General features: G+C 44.1%; 1 protein-coding gene across 1 annotated transcript in view; it reads left to right on the top strand.

Moving 5' to 3' along the window:
- LOC139234823 (collagen alpha-1(XXIII) chain-like) overlaps positions 1-11,631 on the top strand; it is a 123,884-nt gene that overhangs the window by 21,033 nt on the left and 91,220 nt on the right. The window lies entirely within an intron of this gene.

Here is an 11,631-nt window from a genome sequence, read left to right as displayed (position 1 = left end):
CCCTCCTCTCTCTCCTTTCCTTTCCTTCCCTCCTCACTCCCTCCTCTCTCCTTTCCTTTCCTTCCCTCCTCACTCCCTCCTCTCTCCTTTCCTTTCCTTCCCTTACTCCCTCCTCTCTCCTTTCCTTTCCTTCCCCCCTCACTCCCTCCTCTCTCCTTTCCTTTCCTTCCCTCCTCACTCCCTCCTCTCTCCTTTCCTTTCCTTCCCTCCTCACTCCCTCCTCTCTCCTTTCCTTTCCTTTCCTTCCCTCCTCTCTCCTTTCCTTTCCTTCCCTCCTCACTCCCTCCTCTCTCCTTTCCTATCCTTCCCTCCTCACTCCCTCCTCTCTCCTTTCCTTTCCTTTCCCTCCTCACTCCCTCCTCTCTCCTTTCCTTTCCTTCCCTCCTCACTCCCTCCTCTCTCCTTTCCTTTCCTTCCCTCCTCACTCCCTCCTCTCTCCTTTCCTTTCCTTCCCTCCTCACTCCCTCCTCTCTCCTTACCTTTCCTTCCCTCCTCACTCCCTCCTCTCTCCTTTCCTTTCCTTCCCCCCTCACTCCCTCCTCTCTCCTTTCCTTTCCTTCCCTCCTCACTCCCTCCTCTCTCCTTTCCTTTCCTTCCCTCCTCACTCCCTCCTCTCTCCTTTCCTTTCCTTCCCTCCTCTCTCCTTTCCTTTCCTTCCCTCCTCACTCCCTCCTCTCTCCTTTCCTTTCCTTCCCTCCTCACTCCCTCCTCTCTCCTTTCCTTTCCTTCCCTCCTCACTCCCTCCTCTCTCCTTTCCTTTCCTTCCCTCCTCACTCCCTCCTCTCTCCTTCCCCCTCTCGTCCTCCCCCACCCCCCTCCCCTCGCTGTCAGAAACACAGACACACACACAGAGACAAGCAGAGAGATAGAGACACTGACAGAGACACACTGGGGGAGCTGTCCCAGCACGCTGTTGGAGGACTCCCGGTGCTGCAGTCGGTAAGTAGAAAATGTTTTATTTATTGATTTTTTAAATTTTTAAAAATTTTTATTAATTTTTTTTGATTGATTTATTGGTTGATTTATTGATGTATTTATCATTTATTATTGATGATGGCTCTTTATTTGTAAAACTGAAGTGTTTAATGTTTGTAAACTTCCCTTTAAACCACCCCCCCCTCCCCCATTCCCTTCGCCTGATTTATAACCTACGCCTGATTTTCTAAGTGTAGACAAGGTTTTTCTGAGCGTACAAAAATCTACACTTACTCCATTCTAAGTTAGTTTGGAGTATGTTTTCACTGCCGAACACGCCCCCTTTTGAAAAAAAAACCTGTTCCAAACTGAAACTGTTCGAACTGACTCGAACTGGAGCAAACTAAATGCCGAGAATTGCAATTTCTAAGATACTCCATTCTAAACCAGTTGCTCCAAAAAAACAGGAGCAACTCAGGCCGAAACTTGGCCCATAGTTACTGCCAAACAACCACCCTGGCACTGAAAATTTACATTTACAAGTATGGAATCTCATTCCTTCAGATTTTAATTATTGTTGGAGATTTAAAATAAATTGAAGAAACTTATTTCTATCTTCTCTCTCTCTCTCTCAATCCGATCTTTCTTTCCTTCTCTTTATTTTGCTTACTGTACATGATTTGGCATTGAATGAAATATTCTAACTTACACTTCCTGGTTTAGACTGGGTGTCTCAGTGAGGATTCTTCAATCTGATTGGTTAAGGAGACACACCATTGCTTGTCTTGTTCACACAGGTACAAGATCCCCTGTAGAAAGCTGTTTTGGCTCTCTAATCACAGCAAGTTCCAGTGTAAAATCCCACAGAAACTCTGGGCAGATGTAAGTGTAATCAATCGCAAGCGGCGTTTGTTTGCTGTTGAGCGCAAAATCCGGGCTGTTGTGTTAATATAACCGAAATCTGAGGACTGCACCTGACCTGAGGGGGTTATTTCACTCCAATTTGCTTTGGAGTTCATTTGGGATTAACATCCAACTTACACTACGCAAGTTCAGTGCTGCTGCAAAAACCAAAACTACTCCTCGCTAGCACTAAACTTGTAAATGTGCGCTTCCCTCTGCCCGCTGCTTGTGTATGTGTGCACAGGCGTGTACACTGGCATGCATGTGTGTGCATTTGCACAAAATTCATTTGGAATTGTATTAATCTATCCAGAGATTTGAGTGCCATTAAATTGCATCATTACATTTAGAATCAGTCATGCCAATAGCATTGTCAAAACCAACGGGATCAAGTGTGATGTCATTCTAATTGGCAAGAGAAATTGTCTCTTGAATATGGTATTGCAGATGTTAATAACAAGACTACTCTGATTTGAAGGAAAGCATGAGTATTTTCATACTGTACAATTCTGGTCGCTATATTATGAAAAGGATATAGAGGCATTCGAGAGGGTGCAAAAAAGATCTACAAGGATGATACCAGAAATGCAAGGATATATATATCCAGAAAGGATGAACAGGCTGGGTCCTTTTTCTCTTGAAAACAGGCTGAGGCATGGACTAATAGAGGTCTTTAAAATTATGAAAAGTTTTGATAGAATGGATACAGAGAGAATGTTTCCACTTGTGGGGAAGAGCAAAACTAGAGGCCATCAATATAAGATAGTCACCAAGAAATCCAACAGGGAATTCAGGAGAAACTTCTTTACCCAGAGAGCAGTGAGAATGTGGAACTTGCTGCCACAGGGAGGGGTTGAGGAGAATAGTATCGATGGAGTGGAGCATAAACACCGGCATGGGCCTAATGGCCTGTTTCTGTGCCGTATATCCCATGTATATTTAGCAAAAAGTAAAATTCACAACATTTGCAGACAATAGTAAGTAAGATTAGTCTCTTGTTCATATTACACCATTTTGAGATTATGGAAACTGGCAGACAGGGCTAACGTCTCCGCTCAATTTGTCTATCCTGGTGAATCCTGTAGCTGCATTATCTAAAGCTCTGAGGAAGTTCTGAAAACGTGTAAAGTGGATGGGTGAACGTTTTATTTATTTTTGTAAAATTCATTTCCAGTCAGGTTACACTGATACTGAAATGAACAATAGAAAGGTCAGGAAAACAAATCTGGAGATAATTCTTTCTAACTGAGAGGTACAAAGTGTACAAACTGCTTAAATTTGGCCTGTGTGTGTGTGTGCCTGTGTGTGCTATGTGCAGGATGTCCTAATGTTTCAGTAAAAGTTGGCATCTCCTGTACTTTTGTTGGGTATTTTGCTTGTATAAAATTTTCTCAGTTGTCTATTTAGTCTTGTGTTTTTGATTCTAGGATGTCTATCTAGATTCTAGGTTGTCAGACAGGAAGCAAAGAGTAGGAGTAAATGGGTACTTTTCAGAATGGCAGGCAGTGACTAGTGGGGTACCGCAAGGTTCTGTGCTGGGGCCCCAGCTGTTTACACTGTACATTAATGATTTAGACGAAGGGATTAAATGTAGTATCTCCAAATTTGCGGATGACACTAAGTTGGGTGGCAGTGTGAGCTGCGAGGAGGATGCTATGAGGCTGCAGAGCGACTTGGATAGGTTAGGTGAGTGGGCAAATGCATGACAGATGAAGTATAATGTGGATAAATGTGAGGTTATCCACTTTGGTGGTAAAAACAGAGAGACAGACTATTATCTGAATGATGACAGATTAGGAAAAGGGGAGGTGCAACGAGACCTAGGTGTCATGGTACATCAGTCATTGAAGGTTGGCATGCAGGTACAGCAGGCGGTTAAGAAAGCAAATGGCATGTTGGCCTTCATAGCGAGGGGATTTGAGTACAGGGGCAGGGAGGTGTTGCTACAGTTGTACAGGGCCTTGGTGAGGCCACACCTGGAGTATTGTGTACAGTTTTGGTCTCCTAACCTGAGGAAGGACATTCTTGCTATTGAGGGAGTGCAGCGAAGGTTCACCAGACTGATTCCCGGGATGGCGGGACTGACCTATCAAGAAAGACTGGATCAACTGGGCTTGTATTCACTGGAGTTCAGAAGAATGAGAGGTGACCTCATAGAAACGTTTAAAATTCTGATGGGTTTAGACAGGTTAGATGCAGGAAGAATGTTCCCAATGTTGGGGATGTCCAGAACCAGGGGACACAGTCTAAGGATAAGGGGTAAGCCATTTAGGACCCAGAGAGTGGTGAACCTGTGGAATTCTCTACCACAGAAAGTTGTTGAGACCAATTCACTAAATATATTCAAAAAGGAGTTAGATGAAGTCCTTACTACTAGGGGGAATCAAGGGGTATGGCGCGAAAGCAGGAATGGGGTACTGAAGTTGCATGTTCAGCCATGAACTCATTGAATGGCGGTGCAGGCTAGAAGGGCCGAATGGCCTACTCCTGCACCTATTTTCTATGTTTCTATAGGAACAAGAGGAGGCCATTCAGCCCCTCCAGTCTGTTCCGCCATTCAATCAGATCATGGCTGATCTGTACCTCAACTCCATTTACCTGCCTTTGATCCATATCCCTTGGTCCCCTTACCTAACAAAAATCTATCGATCTCGGCCTTGAAAATTTCAATTGACCCCCAGCATCCACAGCCTTTCGGGGGAGAGAGTTCCAGATTCCCACTACCCATTGTGTGAAGAAGTGCTTCCGGATTTTGCTCCTGAACGGCCTGGCTCTAATTTTAAGATTATGCCCCCTTGTTCTGGATTCCCCCACCAGAGAAAATAGTCTCTCTGTATCTACCCCTTTATCAAATTACACACTTTGATTAGATCTCCCCTTAGCCAGCTAAACTCAAGAGAATGCAAGTGTATGCAACCAGTCCCTGGTATCATTTTGTGAATTTTGTGTGTACTGCACCCCCTCCAAGGCCAGTATCTCCTTCCTGAGGTTCACTAAACGCAGTACTCCAGATGGAGACTGATTAAGGGTCTATACAACTGAAGCATTTTGTCCTCACTTTTGGCTCCCAACATTCCATTCGCCTTTTTGCTTACAATTTGTAGCTGATCACTAGCTTTTAGTGATTTGTGTACATGAACACCTAAATCCCTTTGCTCCTCCACAGTTCCTAGTCTCTCGCCATTAAGAAAATATTCCGATTTGTTCTTTTCAGTTCAGTGACCTCACAGTTCCCCGCATTGAACTCCATCTGCCTCAGTTTTGCCCACTCTCTAAGTCTGTCCATGTCCCTTTGTAACTTCCTGCTCCCATCCAAAATTGCCATGCTCTAAATAAATTAAATTATATGCAGCATATAAAAATGAATATCCTCAGAAAATATTTGTCCATTGAAAAGACATTGTCAGTATTAAAAAGAATTTCTTTAATAGTTTGTGTTTTTAAAACATTCCATCAGAATGAAATTCTATTGAAATGTGTTATCATATTACACAGGCATACCATTACTGCGACAGACAATGCACGACTGTCTTAGTCATTCTTATACCACAGGCACAAAGAAAATGCCTTTTAAAATTAGATCCCAGAGTTAAATTCAAAGACCAGAGCCACATTTCTACACTGAGATTTAGTGCAAACACTGCCTTGTCCAACAATAGCATAGCAGCTGACTGCGATCCTGTATCAATTGAAATACACAAGATATGGGGAGTATCAGAAGAGAAACATCAGCTTATCTTGCATAGATGTGCATACAAAATGCAGCAACCCAAGGTTAATTGGATTTTCAGTAGTCACTTTCAGCGCTGAATACTGGGGCTTATTCTTTGGCAAATATAAATTACACACATGGCAGCTACGAGTAGATTTCCAAATATAGCAATAGATGGGAGTGAGCTGGAGCTTTGACATCCTCCCTGTACCCTCAAGTTATATTTGTGATTTGCACAAAATCAGGAACAGATAAAAACCCAACCGTCAATTTTTGTAACTCAATTTTTTGTTACATTTTCCCACCCGTGAGTCAGGATTTGTTATATGTTGATAAAGATTTAATGGCATTAGCAGTCATAGGACTCTTGGTTGCCAGAAACAGAAGAAAACCATTGTTCTAAAGACATATCGTCCAAGAATAATCTTTCCTTCATTTTCCTACAGAACAACCCACCAACACAGCAAAAAGACAGCTTCTCTGTTCATAAACAGAAAGAACTTCCATTTCTGTAGCGCCTTTCACGGCCCCAGGACATCCCAAAGCGCTTCACAGAAAAACAAAATACTTTAGAAGTCACTATTGCGAAGTAGGGGAAAGCAGCAGCAAATCTACCCGCAGCAAACTCTCGCAAACAGCAATGTGACAATGACCAGATCATCTGTTATTTTTACTGATGTTGATTAAGGGATAAATATTGGCCAAGACACTGGGGAGAACTTCCCTGCTTTTCTTCGAAATAGTGCCATGGGATCTTTTACATCCACCTGAGAGAGCAGACGGGGTCTCGGCTCAGCATCTCCTCTGAAAGACAGCACCTCCAACAGTGCAGCACTCCCTCAGCACTGCACTGGGAGTGTCAGCCTGGATTTATGTGCTTAAGTCTCTGGAGTGGGACTTGAACCCACAACCTTCTGACTCAGGCGAGGGTGCTGCCCACTGAGCCACGGCTGACACTGTTTTTATAGAGCATGAGCTTCAGATCCTAAAATGGCAGTGACCTAAAAAATGACTAATTTATAGGCTATGTGGGATGTTGGTTCTTCATGATTTGTTTCTTTATCAGTTTCAGTTTATTCATGTGTTTGCGATTGGCTGTTCCTGCTCATTCCAATATTGTGTACGCATTCATATAACACCCATTGGTGCTTCCTTCTCTATCTTGTGAAAGATCGGTTTTATTATGCTGGTAGCACTTTGTGTTAAAACAGATGCCACACATAGTCAGCCCGCACAGTTTTATGCGCCACGAGTCCTTTGTTGCTGCGTCATACCGATGTAGTAAGTCGCAGTCCCTTTAAAAAGAAGCTGCAAATAGCAGTCATGCTTTGCTTGACACTAATCAGCGGTGTCTGAGGGGAGGAAATGCAACTTGTCAGTTTACCTGGAGTCCGGCCGATGGGAACTGGCACACATTTTCTGTAATCTGAGCCTGCCAGCCTTTCTGCGTTGCATATCTGTCATAGCGATTGCCCGGCTGGTTTATGACATGTGCATGTGGGAGACTGGGTGAAGGGAGGGGAAGAGAGTGTGGAATGCCTTTTAGGCAACCAATGTTAACCTTGACATCTCTGATGACAGGAAAAGAGTTGGCTTCTGTCCTTCCTTCGCGATTAGCTCTGGTGGCAGGTGCCAGACGATTGCCTTACTGAGGATGTGCTGTGCATGTTGGGGAAGCGGCCTGGAATGAAGCTGGGGATTTGCAGACCACAGCATATGCTAAAGGCATCACCGCTTCATAACTCAAGGCCTGGCTCATTCCACTTGATAAGGATCACTTTCTCTGACGCATACCCCAAACTGTGTTAGCAGCCCACACTTGTTAATGTTTAGTTTACAGCCTGTTAGTAGCCAAATTTATTCAGTGCCATTGCAGTTTAAATGTTTTCAAAATCACTGTTAATAAATATATAACTAGGTCTTTGAATGGCGAGTGTCTTGCAAGGGACTTTACACCATTTTCACCTTGTGTGTGAGATTGTGTGCTTAGTGACATGCACGCATCTTAAGTTTATTTTCACTTTGATTTCTTAGGTGGGGAGGATAAACTACTGGGATCAAATGGGCTGGGAGAGGGAGAGAGATGTTGGCACAGCATCAGATGGTGTTTGCAACACAAACAGCTATCATGAAAGCAGCTGAGGTACAGAGCGTCCTCACTCCAAAGTTCTGTCTGTGTGAAACTCTGCAACCTATTCCTTTAAAGTGGGGATAAATTGAGAAATACCGACTGTTAAAACACTGCAAACCGAATTTACCCTGTGCTGTGGAGAATTAGAGAAACCCATGAAAGAACTGCAGGCGTGAGCACTGAGTTAATCCCACTCTTTACCACCTTAATAAGTGATACCTATCATAACATATATATTTATATTTTTTTAGAACTTATGGTGACTATAAACATGAAAAAGTATTCATGCTTGTTGTTTGGGGAACTTCTCGCCCTGTTCTCCAGGGGAGTTTGGTTGCCATCTTAATGATTCCCCCTTAGTGAGGACTGAAGTTGTCAAGGAGACTGTGCCGATAATAATGTGCCACGTGGTCTTGTGAATGTTAAAATCGCACCTTGTGATAAGTGTAAGAACATAAGAAGTAGGAGTATACCATTCGGCCCCTCGAGGCTGCTCCGCCATTCAATAAGATCATGGCTGATCTTCTACCTCAACTCCACTTTCCCACCCGATCTCCATATCCCTTGATTCTCTTAATATCCAAAAATCTATCACTCAGTGACTGAGCCTCCACAGCCCTCTGGAGTGGAGAATTCCAAAGATTCGCAACCCTCTGAGTGAAGACATTTCTCCTCATCTCAGTTCTAAATGAGACTATGACCGCTGGTTCTAGACTCCCCAGCCAGGGGAAACATCCTCCCAGAATCTGTCCTGTCAAGCCCTGTTAGAATTTTGTGGAATGTGCTCCCACTTCAGCTCTCCATTTGTTAGCATTTCTCTAACTGGGCGACTGAAGCAGGAACAGAGTCAGTTATAAGCAAGGCCATGATACAGTTTAATGTTTGGTCTCAGAGAGTCCCGTTGTAACCAGCTTTTCCAAATAATATTTAAAGCTGTTAGTTTAGCATTTTTATAGACTGAGATTATTCTTGTTGTAAAATAATTCTAAATCCCACACAATGGGCCCAAGTTTCCACATGATTTGCGCCTGATTTTTAGGAGCAACTGGTGGAAAACGGACTATCTTAGAAATCGCAATTCTCCACATTTTGTTTTCTGCAGTTCTAGTCAGGTAGAACAGTTCTACTTTGGAACAGAATTTTTTCTTCAAAAGGGGGCGTGTCTGGCCACTGACGCCTGATTTCAAAGTTTCCACAGTGAAAACGTACTCCAAACTAAGTTAGAATGGAGCAAGTGAAGATTTTTGTAGAACTGAAAAAACCTGAAAATCAGGCGCAGGTTACAAATTAGGCGTCCAGAACGAGGTGGGGGGGGGGGGAGTGGGGGGAAGGGAACTCATTAAATTCTACAATAAATCCTTATTTATACTTCTACAAATATTATACAAATAAATCCAACCTGAATAAACATTTATAAGCAAAGAAAAGATTAAATAAACCATCTTCCTACCTGTGTGAAAGTGCTTCAGGCACGGAGAATGCTGCAGGCGTTTGTTCCCGCGGGGGGGGCGGGGGGGGAAGGAGACAGTGAGAAGCCTCAGTGCTGATGTGCTGATGGCAATGTGCTTTTATTAAAAAATGTTCAAAAATTAAACAGCTACAAAGAACTACAAAAATGGCCGAGTGCCAATGTTTTTTGACACTGCGCATGCGCGAACGCTCCAACGCGCACGCGCAGCGTTGCCGGCAGGAAAAAAACTAATTTAAATAGTATCCGCCCCTCCCACTTACAAAATCGGCGCGAGTGTAGGCTCCGCCCCCCTGGGCGCCGCGCCAGGCAGACAAGGAGCTGCAGAATGCTCCAGAATCGCGAGGTTTTTTTTAGGCGCCGTTTTAGGCGCGAAAAACGGGAGCCCAGCTCGGAGGGGCGCCCGTTTTTTATTGTGTGGAAACTTGGGCCCATTGATTCACAAATAATAGAACTTGAAGTAGCTTGCATTTATTGTGTGCTTTAGACCGCCGCACTAACGGTACGACTGGCCTGATAGAACAGCCAGTACAGTAACTCGGGATGACTTCTATTCTGTACACAGCTATGCAAATTGCTAGTTAAACACCAGAGTCAATTAGTCCTATTTTGACTGTGATATGTTCTTAGAAATGTAGTTTAAACAGTCATTGGCTATTGTTAAAAGGTTGCCCGTAAGTTACAATGACTATTCAAATAGGGTTACTTGTCCAATGGCTCACCTCATTTACACTGGGGTTTGTGCCCCAGTGAATCTGATACGGACTCCACTCTCGAGTGGCGTGCAGTATGCTACATTCTCCCTCCTCTCCCCATTGCCTTCCTAGTGTAGTATCTACTGGTACAAAGAGATGGTCCCTTTTGTTGTGCCTGTTGTTGTGTGAGACTAGACTCCTGGCAGTGTAAACACTCAACATAAGCATTTCATGTGTGCACAAGTCTCAAAGCACCAAGGAACACTATTTTAGTATTTCCCCTTCCAACGTGCAGACAGCGAGACTCAGATCGGGGATGATACAACTGCCCATGTGTGGGCATGTGCAGATGTGCATGTCTGTAACTGACACTGATTCACATGGAGCCAGCAACCCAGGCTCATGGTCAAGAGTCAGTGAGACAAAAGCATAACAGGGCACAGCTTTATAGGTAATTGGTATTTTGTCAGCCGCATTTCCATGAAAGGATTTGTCAGAAAGTATCATATAATTCGGAATTTTGTGACAACTAACGTGTGTGCAAAGCCATAAAATCTGGTGCTCAGTTTAGTCACGGAACTTTTTAGATTTTTCTGGCCCCTTCGAAAACCAGCAACTATTTTAGTCAAATTTATTGAGCAGATTGGAATGAATCCTGCAAAGGTTTGTTTCCTTGACGATCCCACCTAGTTTTCCTGTGTCTCTGATCCTCCTCCCTTCCCACCGTGAGCAGCGAAGTAGCTACACCAATTCAGTCTAGAAACGGTGAGAATTCAGCGCTGCTCTGGGGGGGACTTCCTCTGTTCACTATTTATAGCCAAATGGCAACTGTGAAAAGAATGTGTTTATGATTTTGCTACAAATATCTCTGTGTTGTGTGTGCAAATTTAATCCCGGGCTGTATTTTAAACACAGGAGGGGGTCTTTTTCTTGAGGTGGGTGGGGGGATGGAATTCATCTAGTTGAGAGACAAACATTTTCTTAATAACCTTGTTATCTTTGTAACCTCCTCCAAGTTCTACAGCTCCCACCCACCATGCCCCAACACCCCTCCCGCCCCCCCCCCGTACTCTGATTCTCTGACTCTGGCCTCTCGTGCATTTCCCCCTCAGTTCACCCAATTGTTGATGACTGTGCTTTCACCTCTCCTAATCGCTCCGTCTTTATCTCGGTGTCTGTGCTCTTTACGCCTCTGTGCAACACCTCGAGATACTTGTCTACATTATAGATGCGACACAAAATAACAACAACTTGTATTTATATAGCGCCTTTAACATAGTGAAACGCTCCAAGGCGCTTCACAGGAGTATTACGAGATAACAGTTTGACACTGAGCCGCATATGTAGAAATTAGCACAGGTGACCAAAAGCTTGGTCAAAGAGGTCGGTTTTAAGGAGCGTCTTGAAGGAGGAAAGAGAGGTAGAGAGGCGGAGAGGTTTAGGCAGGGAGTTCCAGAGCTTGGGACCCAGAAGGCACGGCCGCCAATGGTGGAGCGATTATAATGGATGCTCAGGAAGGCAGAGTTAGAGGAGCGCAGACATCTCTGGGGGAGGCGGGTGTGGAGTTGTGGGGCTGGAGGAGATTTCAGAGATAGGGAGGGGTGAGGCCATGGAGGAATTTGAAAATAAGGATAAGAGTTTTGAAATTGATGCATTGCTTAACTGGGAGCCAACGTAGGTCAGCGAGCACAGGGGTGATAGGTGAGCAGACTTGGTGTGAGTTAGGACATGGGGCCGCCGAGTTTTGGATGACCTCTAGTTTACATAGGGTAGAATGTGGGAGGTCAGCCCGGAGTGGGTTGGAATA

The sequence above is a fragment of the Pristiophorus japonicus genome, chromosome 22, assembly GCF_044704955.1.
Source record: "Pristiophorus japonicus isolate sPriJap1 chromosome 22, sPriJap1.hap1, whole genome shotgun sequence".
NCBI classification, from domain to species: Eukaryota; Metazoa; Chordata; class Chondrichthyes; family Pristiophoridae; genus Pristiophorus; species Pristiophorus japonicus.
The sequence above is the reverse complement of the archived record's forward strand: the minus strand, read 5'-3'. Positions and strand labels throughout refer to the sequence as shown.